Raw genomic sequence first — 14,182 nt, 5'->3', positions numbered from 1 at the left:
CAATGCCTAGTATGTCAATATTTATGCGTTCCATTTCTTCCTTAACAATATCTAATTTTCCTACATTCATGGTTCTCACATTCCATGTCCCAATCACCATTGTCTGCTTACAACTGTTCCTCTTCCTTTGTATTTCCATACAATTGTTAGGAAGGTATTGTTTGATTTTATTATTTTAATAATAACTTTGGTAGACTAGTGGATAAGGAGTTGCACTGCCAACCCCAAGGTCTGTGGTTCGAATCTATCAGCTGTCCTGCAGGAAAAGCTGAAAAATCTCCTTCTGTGTAATTTATGCTGTTGTTGTTGATAGGTCCTGTTGAGTCGAGTATGACCCATAGGGACCCTGTGAACAACAGGTCTGCACCCTGTCCTGTGCCATCCTCACACTTCCTGACACACTAGAGCCCATTACAGCAGTCATCATGTCAGTCCACCTGGTAGAGGATCTTCTTCTTTGCCACCCTCCACCTTTCTGAACATCATGTCCCTCTCTAAGGAGCAACACGCCTGAAGTATGTGAGGCAAAGTCTCATCACCTTTGCCTCCAAAAAGCACTCTGGTTTCCCTCTTTCCAAGACATATTTGTTTGTTCTTTTGGCATTCCATAGGGTATACAGAACTCTTTTCTGACACTACAGCTCAGAGGCATCAATTCTTCTTCTGTCATCCTTATTCATTGTCCAGTTCTCAATTGCACAGCAAGTGATCAGAAAGACCGTGGCCTGAATCAGAGGTACCTTAGTCCTCAAAATGACATCATTACTTGTCAGTAATTTGGAGAGGTTTCTAACTGCAATCTTTCCCAGTGCAATGTGTTTCCTGATTTCCTGACTACTAGTACCAAGGATATTAATTGAGATTCAAATAAGGTGAAGTTGTTGACAGTTTTAATCTTTCCTTCATTTATCATGATGTTACCTATTGGTAGTGGTAAGAATCTTTGTTTTCTTGACAATGAGCTGAAATCCATACTGAAGGTGGTATACTTTGATCCTCTGCTTCAAGTGCTTCAAGTCCTCCTCACTTTCAGCAAGCAAGGTTGTGTTATCTGCATATGCCACATTCATTTTCATAGAGTCCAGCTTCTCTAGTAATTTGCTCAACCTATAGAATTCAATAGGTATTGAGAGTGAATAAAACCCTGACACACGCCCTTCCTAGTTTTAAACCATGTAGTGTTCTCTTGTTCTGTTTGCACAACAACCTCCTGGTCTAGGTACAGATTTCACATGAGTACAATTAAGTACTCTGGGATTACCATTCTTCTCAATGTTAGCCATAATTTTTTATGATCTACAAAGTCAAATGCCTTTGAATAGTCATAAAGCAGAAATAGGCATTCTTGCAGTAGTCTTTCCTTTCAGCCAGGATCCCTCTGATATCAGCAATGATATCTATGTACTATTCTAACCCTTTTTAAACGACCTTCAGCAGTATTTTGCTTGCATTGATATTAATGTTGTAGTTTGATAGTTTCCACATTCCGTTGGATCACCTTTCTTGTGAAAGGGAAAAAATATAGACTTGCAATTTATTGGTCAGACAGCTGTTCTCCAAATTTCCTGGTGTAGACTGGCGAGCGCATCCAGGGCTGCATCTGTTAATTGAAACAAGTCAGTTGGTATCTGATCAATTCCTGGGGACTTATTGTTTGCCAATGCCTTCAAAGCAGCTTCTGCTTTCTCCTTCATTACCATTGGCTTCTGCTCATATGATACTTTCTGAAATTTTTCGATGCCAATCAGTTCTTTTTGGTATTGTGATTCTGTGTATTCCCTCCATCTTCTTTTGATGCTTTTTGGGTCATTTAATATATTGCCCATAGCATCTTTCAATATTGTGATGCATGCCTTAAATTTGTTTTTCAATTATCTCAGCTTGAGAAATGCAGAGCAAGTTCTTCCCTATTTATTCTTCCATTCCAGCTCTCTGCATATTCTAATACTTTGCTTTGTCTTCTCGGGCTTCCCTTTGAAATCTTCTGTTTAGTTCTTTACTTCAACATAGTTTCTCTTTGTTTTGGCAGCTCTGCACTCTAGTGAGATATTTGGAGTCTTTTCTGACCTCCATTTTTATTTTTTTTCTTTCTCCACTTTATTATGACCTTTTTCTATCTTCCTGGATGATATCAAAGATATCATCCCATAGCTCCTCTGGTCTTCAATCATTTGTGTTCAGTGCTTAAACCTATTCATAAGATGATCATAAGATTCAGATGGAATAGATTCAAGATCATGGACTTATTTTCATTTTCTTTGGCCTCATTTAAACTTGCACATGATTAGTTGATGGTCTGACCTACAGTCTGACCCTGGCCTAGTTTTAACTGCCAATATTGAGCGTCTCCAAAGATTTCTTCCACAGATACAGTAAATCTGATTCCTATGCAGCCCATCAGGTGAGGCTGATGTATAAAGTCATTAGTTACGTCTTTTTAAAAAGGTATTTGCAATGAATAAATCATTGAAAACACAAAATTCAAATGTCTTATTTCCAGCCTCATTTCTATCATCAAGCCCATATTTTCCAACTACTATTCCTGTTTCTCAGTTCCCAAGTATTGTATTCTAGTCACTAATTATCATTAATGTGTCTTGACTGCATGTTTGGTCAGTTTTGAGTGCAAGATTTGATAAAAAGTTTCCATTTCTTCCTCTTTGGCTCTAAATACTCAAGTATATATTTGAATAATAGTTGTATTAATGACCCTTCCTTGTACTTGTTGGATAATATTCGATAACTCAAAACATTGTCTTTCAGGATAGAACTCGAGATTTACTTTTTGTCTATGAATGCAGCACCATTTTTCTTCTGTTTTCACTCCTAGCATACTATACCAAAGGATTATCTGAGCCAAAGTGGCCAAAGCCAGTCTTCTCTCACTAATGCCTAGAATGTTGATGTTCACGTGTTCCACTTTTCAAAATTTTTCGTTTTCCTACATTAAGCTATGTATATTCCACATTCCAATTATTAAACAATGTTTGCCATTATTTTTTCTCATTTTAATTGACTTCCAACTGGACTCTACCACTACTACTATAACTATCCACATTCCTCTACTGTTCATAAGGTTTTCAGAGGCCTGTTAATTAAGAAATGGATGGCCAAATCCTGCTTCCTAGTCTGTCTAAATCTGACAGCCTTACTAAAACCTTCCATCATGGGTAGCCCTTGTGACATTTGACATACCAATGACATAGCTTTTAGGATCACAGCAATCCACAAATTATCTAAGTACAGCAAAATTAGTGCTGTACACACAATTGGTACAGACAAGTGCTGTACCAATTAGAAGAAGAATTCTCCCTAAACACAGCAAATTGACAATTTATTTTGTAATTCTAATAGTGAATTGGTCTTCACACCAGGCTTAGAGAGCCCAACCAACTTTTCATCACAAAGTTCGGCCCATGAGGTCCTAATTGGTTTTAACAAGAGGCTTCCACCTCACAACTGTTTGTTAATTAAATCGAAATGACCAAACATAGTTTGTAAACATAGTTTTCAGAAGTTATGTAATTCATAGCCTCTGGAAACCCTCAGGAGGTTAGGTGGTTCCAGTTGCAACTTGACAGTGGGCAACAGTAATAACAGTCTTATATTAGTTGGGAACCATTGTTAGGTATGAATATGCCTTGATTTATATTTTTATTTTCTGTAATTAAAGGCCTTCTGGAAAGAAGCTACACTGCAATCCCAAAGACACGTAGTTCAAGGCCCCTCCCTAGCTGCTCCACAGGAGAAGGAAGGGCAATCTCCTTCTGGGCGATTAACTGCCTCTGGTAACTCACCGAGGGTCAGCTATGGATCGGTTCCAACTCTACAATATACAACAACAACAAAAATAAATTCATTTTTAATCAGTTGGTTGCCTCATAGAGGGTACCTGCAGGGTAAAGTCTTAATATGATGCCCACATGTCTCATATATAAACTTTTTCTCTGGCAACTTCTGAGTGTTAGTAGACCAAGATGTTACAGCATTTTTTTGCATAGTGTCTTTTTTGGAAAAAGCTTCTCTTGGAAAGAAGCAACCCTTTGCCTCTTGCTAGCTCCCATTTTTTTTCCTGCCTGTGCCTTTCATCTTTGTGAAGATGAAACTCAGACTCTCCCGAATGATTCTGTGAATTCTAGAATACAGAGTAGATTGTTAGTCTATGCCTATCTTGTTAACTGCTGTCCAACATGTAATCCTTCATACTGGGGGTGGGGGCAGAAAAGAACCAACAAAATAGATTTTTAACAGACTTCCCTGAGGCAGCTGTGTCTGAAGAGGAAATTATTGCAAGAAAATGAGACTTAATAAGCAGGCCATTTGGGAAGCAGGCAATGGCTATTTTAAAGGCTTGAAGTTTTAACATATGTGTACGGCTTCCCCACCCCCACCCCCCATCTCTTGCAAATGGATAATAGTTTACGTCAGGAGAAAATTTAGAGGAAAAAAAGTTTTAAAAACAAATTTCAGGAAATCTGGCCACTGTATTTCTGCAACTAATGATAAATGACAATGCCACCAGCAGTGCCTTTAGGACATCCTGGACTCTTGCTCTTATGAAGAGTTTGCATTCTCTTTCCAAAGGATTTCCTGTTCCTGTCACAATCCTTGGGCTATCTCAGCTCAGATTCATTCCCCACCCCTGTACCCCCGTTATCATTCTTAAAATAGCACTACTTCTGTTTAAAAGTCTCTATCATAGATGTTGTTTTATGAAGAGAGGACAGGGCAAAAAAGAGATAGTAATTAAATAATAGGCCCTAGGATACTATAATTGAGCATATGGACCCAATGAAACTCAGTACTGTTATTTCAACTCATGATGTAAAACTTGAGTAAATATTATTTTGTCCGTTTGTACAGATAATGGAGCACTCTTCATTTACACAGCCCCAAGACTACATAGAGAAGAAGTATTCTGTTTAAAAGAGAGGGGGAAAAAAACCCACCAAACCCAACACATGCTAGTGAAAGTAGTGTATGTGCTCATGAATTGTAACAGAGCAGCTGGTTCTGATTATTAAGATTGATTCCGTTTGTCCACACTGACACTACCTAAAGAAGTGGGAAGAGCAAAATGCTGTTCCCTGGAGTCTCTCTGCTCTTTTGTGTGCCTGTAAGTTTAAAGCAGAGGATAGAGCCACTCCACCATTCTGCCTTTCTGCTGCCTTCCGCTTTAAAGCAGGTTGTAAATGAAATGCCAAAGAGAAAAGTCTCTTGTTTTCTTTCCATTCCTTCTAGCAACCAAACAAGGTTGATGAGAAGACTCCAGTGTTCACGAACATCCATTCAGCCTGCTGTCTTCTGAGGATGGTTCCCTCTGCAAGTCTACCCTTGAAACCCTCAACAAAGGCAGCTGGACTCTGAGAAACAGAAAAACAGTTCAACCTTAAAAACCACTCAAGTCGTTCTCAAAGTCCAGTTAACCTAGAATATCTTATCAGCAGATCCTGTCCACAGCTTTTGCCAGACTAATTATCAATGTTTGTGATTTCTCTTTACCAAGGTCTTAGTCTATTTAGTTTGCTTGGTGATGCCCCAGTCTTTCTCTTTGAAGATTTAAAAATTCAACTCAAACTCATTGCCATCGAGTCAGAACTGACAACTGACTCCTAACTGACCCTTAAAGTGGACTTTCCTAGGCTATATGTCGCCTGGGAGGAATTGGCCCATCTTTCACCTGCAGAGCTGCTGATGGATTCGAACTCACAGAGAGGCACCACCTTTGAGTTTATCAGCCCAGCTCCCTACCCACTAGGCCACCTAAGAACAATTTGAATAGTACTAGAAATGTAAGGAAAGAACTAGATTGTGCAGCCATTAGTTTAAGAAAGGGTCTAGCCGTAAGCATTGAACTTGAAAGAGAAGAATTTTGACCATTCGGACTCTATGTGTGTAATACATACCTGTATTTGGCTGATCATGGCGTGGTCCATAGGGTGTTGTGCTGTGAACACAAAAGGTGACAGTCTTTCTAGGAGTTTGAACCTACCAGTGGCTCCATAAGAGAAAGAAGGACATTCTCCTTCCATACAATTTACAGCCTCCAAAAACCCACTGGAGAGTCAGCTATGACTATGTTCTGACTCAATGACAATGGAATCACATCAAAAAAGACTTTTGGTTGAGGTGTCTTGAGAAATCAGTCCTGGAGTGACCAAATCGTTTGCCGATTCCTAGCCATGTGCTTTCATCAAATGGCTGTAACTTTGAAAGTTTAAGGGGAAATGGATATGATATGAGTTTTTAAAGTCATTGTTGGTTCCTTATTCAAAATGTGATTTCCGTTTTCATGGTGATTTCTTATACCTGGTGAATTCTAATACTCCGTGTGGGAATCACACTGCATGGCTGTGAGGACATTCCCATCTGCCTCCTTTGTGAACCCCTTCTCCTTTCAGTGCCTTCAAACTTGGGCCCCAAAGAGGGGTGTAGCAGCTGAATGTCACTCTCTTGGGCCATGGCCCAGACATGCATCTTTCTGGAAGGATGACTGAATCCTGTTCTTAAGTCCAAAGTTCCTCTTGATTAGCGCTCCTTTTGTTTGTTGTTTTTAACGGCATCTCTCTCTTTCACGGGTAGCTTACAGGGATGTGTTTGAGAGCCCCTTCCAGCTGGGACGCTGCCCAACTCCCACCAGCTGAGTTGGGAGACGGCCTCCCTTTAGTTCCGCTGCTGCCTGTGGATTACAAGGACTCCACTTCCAGCCCTGGCCACAGTCACCCTTGTCTGCTGTGCAAACTTGGCTCTGGTCTCCGGGTTTTCATTCTCCAGCCATCTGGGCATTTTGAGCACCCCTCTTATCTTAGTACCTTGGCACTCAGGACCACATGTCATCCTATCACGGGATGGGAACAAAGGGATCCTTCACCTCTGGCCTGTAATTCCCCTGGAACCATCATAGATTGAGTGACAGTCAAGTGAGATTGTAGGGGGTTGGGGATGGATCTGGAGTGTGGTAAATGGGTTTGCTGATAGAAAGCGTACAGAATGGGGTAACAATAGCTAGAATTGTTCAGTACCAGGATGCTTAGTGACTAGTTTCCTCTTTTTTCTCCTGCCTATTTTGAAATCTAGAGTCAGAGAGCATAAAGGCTGCTGTGGTCCCTGATTGCTGTAGTCTTTCAGTCCTGGTAGCCTAAATATAGATCAGCTAGCTATGAGATGAGGAGTGAATCTAGCTTCCTACTAAGAACTCTATGTTATCATCAGCTTTTAAAATCCGTCCTTCTCCTTCCTCACAGGGTCCTTAATTCAGGCCATGGGCTTTTCAGTCACTTGCTATACATCTGAGAGTTGGACAATTAATAAGGACGACAGAAGAATTGATGCCTTAGAACTGTGGTATTGGAGAAGAGTACTGAACATCCCAAGGACTGCTAAAAGAACAAACAGATGTATCTTGGAAAAGGTGTAGACAACGTGCTTCTTAGAGGAAAGGATGGCAAGCTTTGTCTCACATACTTTGGACATGTTACTAAAAGAAGTTACTCTTTGCAGGTGGACATCAGGCTTGAAAAAAGAGAGTCAGCAAGAGAGGAAGACCCTCAACAAGATGAGTTGACATAGTTACTGCAGCAATGGGCTCAAGTATATCAGATATGATGAGGATGGCACAGGATAGGACAGGATTCAGGTCTGTTGTTCATAGGGACACTGTGAGTCATACTTGACTCAATGGCATCTATCAACAACTTCCACAAGTGCAGATTTAGGAAAGGTTTGTACACACTCACTCACTTCTGAGAAGCATCTGGAAATATTAGTCCTAAAATGCTGGCACCAAGTTCACTGTAATTGTTTTACCTCGACAAGAAAAGAGTTTGTTCAAAGGATAGTTGAGTGTCCACTCTGCCCTCACCTCACTGTGACCTCTGACCCCTGTGCACACTTTCTTATCCTTCACCCTACCCACCATCACTCATGGAAATGGTTAGTGATGCATCAGTCAGCCAAAGAACACACAGCTAAGCCACGTTAAATCATTGCCTTTTAGACTTGAGTAGTCGGGTGGGTCTGTAGTTCTCGAAAGGCAGACCTACAATTCTTGTCTCTTTTCAGACAACTGATTTCACATGCAGCTGCTGCTTTTTCATTCCCTAGCATTCATGCAAATATTGGAAGACTAGAGCGTCCGCTGATTTGATTCTGCAGAGAAATGTAATAGTAACAAGGCAAAATGGTTATGGAACCAAAAAAGGTGATGCAACTCCATTTCACACCAAATGGGTAAATATTACTCTTGTTGTTGTTCCTTGAGACAAGAGAGACATAAGAAAGGACAGTTATTCAGAATCCTTCTCTTAGTCTAAAGTGTGATCCTTTGGTCTCTGTGTCACAATGATCACTTTCCTACAGAGCATGTGACCAGTTAAGCTGGAACCATAGGTTCTAAATTATGACTCCTCCTCCTACCCACTAGCACCACTATCCAGTTGCCAGAACCTAGTCCGTTTTCTGTAGACAGCCAGCTTAAGACATTCTGTGTGGGTTCCACCAAAAGGCCTTTCAGGCTTTCTTTTATTTTAGTTGTGCATGTCAACCAAGAAGACCAACTCTCTATGTGTTAAAATAGAGAAACCCTTCTTGTTTCCATAGTTTCTCTCCCAGGATCCCTCACTGTCAGCCTCTGGGAGGCTGTCTGGCATCCTTGGAAAAAACAATGGAGTACAGACTGCTTCTTGCTTCTCGGGCACGTGAATGATGCCCTGACCTTTTATGTATCTGTAAATGAGTGGAGAAGGAATGCATATTCTCTGGCACGAGAGCTGGCTCTGCCACATGGTTTGAAGTAAAGGGCCATTTTATTTCACATTAGGAGGACAGACTTGGAGTAGCTTGGCAGCAGATCTGTGGCTGGGCAATTAATCTAAGAACTATAGCTTTCTTCCACATCGGAGATTAAACACTCGTCTTAAGAAAGATCAAAGCAGGCCTCTTGGTCTATCTGATATTTGTAAGAGGCCCCATGTTGGGCCAGCACAACAGGCTGTGCATGTATTGCTTACTATGTGAAAGGAAAATATAAGATGGTTTTAGTGTGCGTAAATAATTAGATCTGCCAGCATTTGTAGCTCTTCAAGCCCAAAGTAAAACTTTGGCTTTCCTTGTACTGATGCTGTCAATTTCCTACTACTGAGGAAAGTCATTGTCTTTCCGAGTTAGAAGAAAAGTGATTTTCTGAGTGTTAATAGTGGTGTTGCTAGAGTTATACAGCATTTTCTTTAGGACATTAACAAAGAAAGTTTCTATTCATTTTCGTGATATATTCCAGAGACAGTTTGGATACCAGAGGCCATTTTGGTACTGTTGTTGTTGTTGTTCTTGGATGCCGTCAAGTGAGTCTGACTCCTAGTGTTCTAACAGTTGATCTGAACCCTTTTCTATCCTGTGTGTGTGTGTGCCATCCTCACAATCTCTGACTTACTCAAGTCCATTGCTGCAGTCACTGTGTCAATCTGTCTGGTTGAGAGTCCTCCTCTCTTTCACTGTCTCTCCAGCATGGCAAGCACAAGGCCTCTCTCCAAGGAAGCCTCTCCTAGCAACATGCGTACAGTATGTGAGACGAAGTTTTATCATCTTTGCCTCCAAGAAGCACCCTGACTACATCTTTTCTAAGTCCTATCTGTTCTTTTGGCAGCACATAGGATATTCAGCACTTTTCTCCAATACCACAGTTCAAAGGCTTCAGTTCTTCTGTCATCCTTAGTCTTTGTCCCGCTCTCAGATGCATAGCAAGTGACTGAAAAGATAATTTTGAATCAGTCAGTCACACCTCAGTCCAAAATGAACACCATTACTCCCCAATAATTTGAAGAGGTCTCTGCCTACAGACTTTCCCCGTATGACTCCTGATCTCCTGAATGCTAGTACTAAATGTATCGAATGTGGATCCAAGTAAGGTGAAATCATTGATATGACAGTTTCAATCTTCTATCATGATGTTTCCTATCGGTCCAGTGGCAAGGATTTTTGTTTTGTTGACATTGAGATGCAATCCATATTGAAGGCTTCAGTGTTCAATCTTTTGCAGCAAGTAATTCAAGTCTTCTTCACTTTAACAGGCAAAGGTGTGTCATCTGCCACATTCTTCTTTATAGACTCCAACTTCTCTAATAATTTGCTCAGTTTTTCTATATTCCCCATCTGTAACAAGGGGGAGGAGAAGAAAAACACTCCAAAGTATTTGGTTCAACCTAGACGTATTGCAAGAAAGAACGTTGACATTTGTGAGCTGTATTGCCAACATGCTGCCTAGGGTTTTAATACATTGTTAGCTCTGCATTTCACCTCTCCTGGGGGGCTGGGGAGTGGGGCCTGAACAGAGTATAACTTGGGCAAGGGTACAACAGGGAGCTGGCCAGGTTGAACTGGACCAAAAAAAAAAAAAAAAAAGGAACCAGTTCCAGTTTACCAACCTGGCCCAAATTATGTATTGGTCAAGGAAGTATTTTTTTTAAATCATGGGGAGCCACAAGTGAAAATCCATTGGTGCTTTGATGGTGGCCCTTGGAGATGCTTTTATAATTTGAAACCATTCCCATTGGCAGACCCAGGGAGCAGTCTTACTTCAGCCAACATGCAACATTAGGCAGAAGAAAAGGGGCCTTTCTGGCTGGTTTGACCTGTGGGTGGGCCCTGTTCCACATGTTTCTAATTAGGTATGCAAGTGAACGTAGATATTCCATGGCGACTCTCCTTTCCTTCTCGGCTATGGGATAGAACAATAGCGCCTTTGTGATGACCTCTGCAGGGCTGTTTATACTTGTTGACCTACCGGAGCACTCTGGCCAGCGTAGATGCACCTCTTGGCTCACAGGGAATAGCCACACTGTTACTATGACAGACCTTGGAGGTCAGAGTGAAGAAATAAGATGTTTTTCCTAGTGTTGAGTGGTCTCTGTCAATACTTTTTTTTTACACATTTTTCAAGGTAGAATTTACATCTCATAAAATTCACTAATTGTAAGTATACATTATCAGTGGTGTTTAGTAAACTTAGATAGTTATGCCACCATCACCACAATGCAGTTGTAGAAAGTCAGTTGGATTTATATTGAAAATACTAACTAGCAATCATAATTAGAAAAATGTCTTTTTGGAGCTATCTTGGACTGTGGAATATCACACAGGAGGTCATCTAAAAGTACATGAAGCCTTGAGCCTACCTTTTAAATTTAGGGAATACATCATGCTTTTTGGTCACCAAATGGTATGGGCTAATTGAAGAAAGTAGGAGTTTGCTGCAGAATGTACCTCACATATCGACATCAATTAATGTTTTCTGATAATCAAGAGAAGGTGCTGAAGATGGAACTTGTTTCTTTCAAGGAACTTGGAGTCAACTTAGAACAACTGATCAAATACGAAGATGTCCACCGGTTAGTCTCCAGGTATTATGCTAAGGTTTGCTGACATGGAGATGAATGAGGCAAGTTTCCTATGTTTTGAGAACATAGAGTCCAGTGACTTATACATAAATAGATAATTTCACAGTGATATCACAAGTACTATATGGTATCAGCATACAAGAAAGGTCATCAGTAAAGACTTTTCAGAGAAGATTATACTGAGAAAACTAAGCCATGGTTTTGTCTCAGTCCTGCTGACGTGATCTGAGTATTTTCCCTGGGATCCATTTGGGTCAGGATCTGTGACATCTGGTCCCAGTCTTCAAAGGGGCATTATAGTTGAAGAGATAAACTAATTTATTCTTATTACCAGATAATTAACTTCCTATAAGTGAGAAAAGCAAAATACTCTAGAAATTTGGAGGAAAAAGAGAAGTCATTTCAGGTAGGCCCTCTAGAAGTAGCATTTAAGTTCAGTTTTGACAAATAGGTAGGATTTCTGTAGGCTTGAGTGAGACTGGGAAGAAGTGGAGAAGAAAGGTGAGGAGAAAGGATGTAAGGACAATTACTGATTTAGAATCTAGAAGGAAAGAACTCAGTTGGTTTTGATACCAACATGGAAGAAGGAGTCTTGCATTTGTTTGTTTGCATGGACAGTCCACCCACTGGGCAGCCTTGTTCACAATGTGTCTGACCTCTTTCTCCAGCTCAGTGTGAATAGGCAGGGACAGCTATAGCTGGAGACAATGGCCAACACTGTTGGGTGCTGGCCTTCAGGTCCTAAAGGTTAATTTCATAGTGTTTAGTGGCACTGAACTGCCAAAGAAATCGCTTCTTCAGAGCTTGGAGAGATATACTTTCTGTATGAATAATTTTCTAATAGAAAATAAAGAGTGATATTTGGAAGAGCATGAATTAGCCTATTGGCCTTACAAGACAAGCTATAAATGGCAGGATGTCAGTACTTGTACCAATGTCATGTTTCAATGATCAGTCTAGCAAAAATTCTTTAAATGCCATCAGAGGGGAAATCCCCTTTCATTGTTTGGTTGTGTGTGTTTTTTTTTTGTTTTTGTTTTTTTTTTCTTTGTGGTTGTTTTTTTCTCTAGACTTGGATGATTTTTTAAAAAATAATCTCAGTATGAGGAAATGATCTTTTTTTAAAAAAAAAAGAAAAAAATGGCCTAAAATTAGAACTATATTTGCTGAGAAGCAAAAACCATAGACACAGATCTTGTATGTGTGTTTTCCACAACACTATTAATGATAGGTGAAGGTTACTGCTTTATCACTTTGCATGTTAGAAAGGGCAACTTCTTGGCCACGGGTTAAGGTTTCCAAATTAAACGTAAGGTTCCCAGTTGAATATGAATTTTTGGTAAGCCAAACCTATTTTAGCATACCTCAAACTCATTGCCTGCCTTTTGATTGGAGGCACAAGTGCACTGCAAATAGGGAGCTCTGGAGGCCTAGAGAGTCAGTAATAGCATTGCCAATTCAAAGGCAAGTGGCTTAAATCCACCAGCTGCATCATGGGAGAAAGATAGGCCATTTCCTCCCATGAGATTTTTAGCCTCTGTTTTACATGTTGGAGGGTAAGCTATGAGTCAGTCCTGATTTAACTTTTTTGAGTTTTTGTCACTCCAGATATACTGGTGCATACTTGTATTAAAAACACACTCATTAGGTACCTGAAATTTAAATGTAAGTATACATCCAATTTTTTTTTACACCCTATATTTTTATTTGCTAAATCTTGCAAACTACCAAACTACTACAATAATAAGGATGTCCAAGGAAACTGGGCACTTTTACGATGCTGAAAGTTATTGTAAGTTTAAAATGAAAACAAAACAATATATGAAATAAACCTTCAAAAAGAATTTCAGGTCAGTCATGCCAACGTGAAGGGAGTTCTTTTTTATTCCTTTCGGTTTCTATATAGAGCTCTGGTGTCGTCCTTAGTGAGCTTTGCTGCTGATTCAAAGACCACATTGTCTCTGTTGGTTTGACTCCACCAGCCACGCTGTGGAGGAAGATGGGTAGTCTCCACCTGTTGTCGTTTAAGAACATTGTTTGGGATGTTTTGAAAAGTATGAACCACCCTAGAAACCTGCTGAAGGGTCACTCTGACTTGGAACTGATTGACTGACAGTGAATTCAATATATTTTACTTTTTTAAAGAATTTTCTATTTGGAATGTTCTTTTTAAGTTCTCTCTAGCACAGAATCATACCTTTAGGCCACCTGAAAGGTGTTCATGCTTCTGTTTTGTAACTCAGGAGGTCTGGTCAGAACAAGAGTGTCCTTCTAAATCCAAAGTGCTTATCTTTCTTCGGATAGCTCTAAGACTTCTTCAGTTCTTAACCTCTGTCATAATATCTGCCTAGCCTAGTAGAATGGGTTCTGGCTGGACATGACTCTGAGAAAAATAAAAGAGAAAAGAAAACCAATAAAACCCAAATCAGTCAAACCCATTTCTGTAGGGTCCATCCCAGCTCTGAGTTGTCCTGTAGTGAGTGCCTGATATGTGACAACACTTATTCTACCTACATTAGTTCATGCTGCCTCCTGACAGCACAGGGTTGTTACCTCCATTTTATAAATGAGGAAGTGAGGTCCAGAGAAGTTAAGTTGCTGTAAGTCATAGCGTTGCTGAGAGGCAGAGCTGAGAAGAGCAGCCAGGTCAGTCTGGCTCTAAAACCCCTGCTCGCTCATAACCACTGTTTGGCCTTACGTCGCTCTCTTCAACTCCCTCCTCAAGCGCTGGCTCTGCCTTGATGTAGGAACTATTCGTTTCTCCTCTTGCTGCTTTCTAACTGAAATTAATA

At 40.4% G+C, this 14,182-nt stretch overlaps 1 protein-coding gene across 1 annotated transcript in view; it reads left to right on the top strand.

Moving 5' to 3' along the window:
- RAD51B (RAD51 paralog B) overlaps positions 1 to 14,182 on the top strand; it is an 890,578-nt gene that overhangs the window by 657,607 nt on the left and 218,789 nt on the right. The window lies entirely within an intron of this gene.

This window comes from Elephantulus edwardii, unplaced genomic scaffold (genome assembly GCF_000299155.1).
Source record: "Elephantulus edwardii isolate Elephantulus edwardi_28Jun2011 unplaced genomic scaffold, EleEdw1.0 scaffold00037, whole genome shotgun sequence".
Taxonomy (NCBI): Eukaryota; Metazoa; Chordata; class Mammalia; order Macroscelidea; family Macroscelididae; genus Elephantulus; species Elephantulus edwardii.
This window is presented reverse-complemented; position numbering and strand designations above follow the sequence as displayed.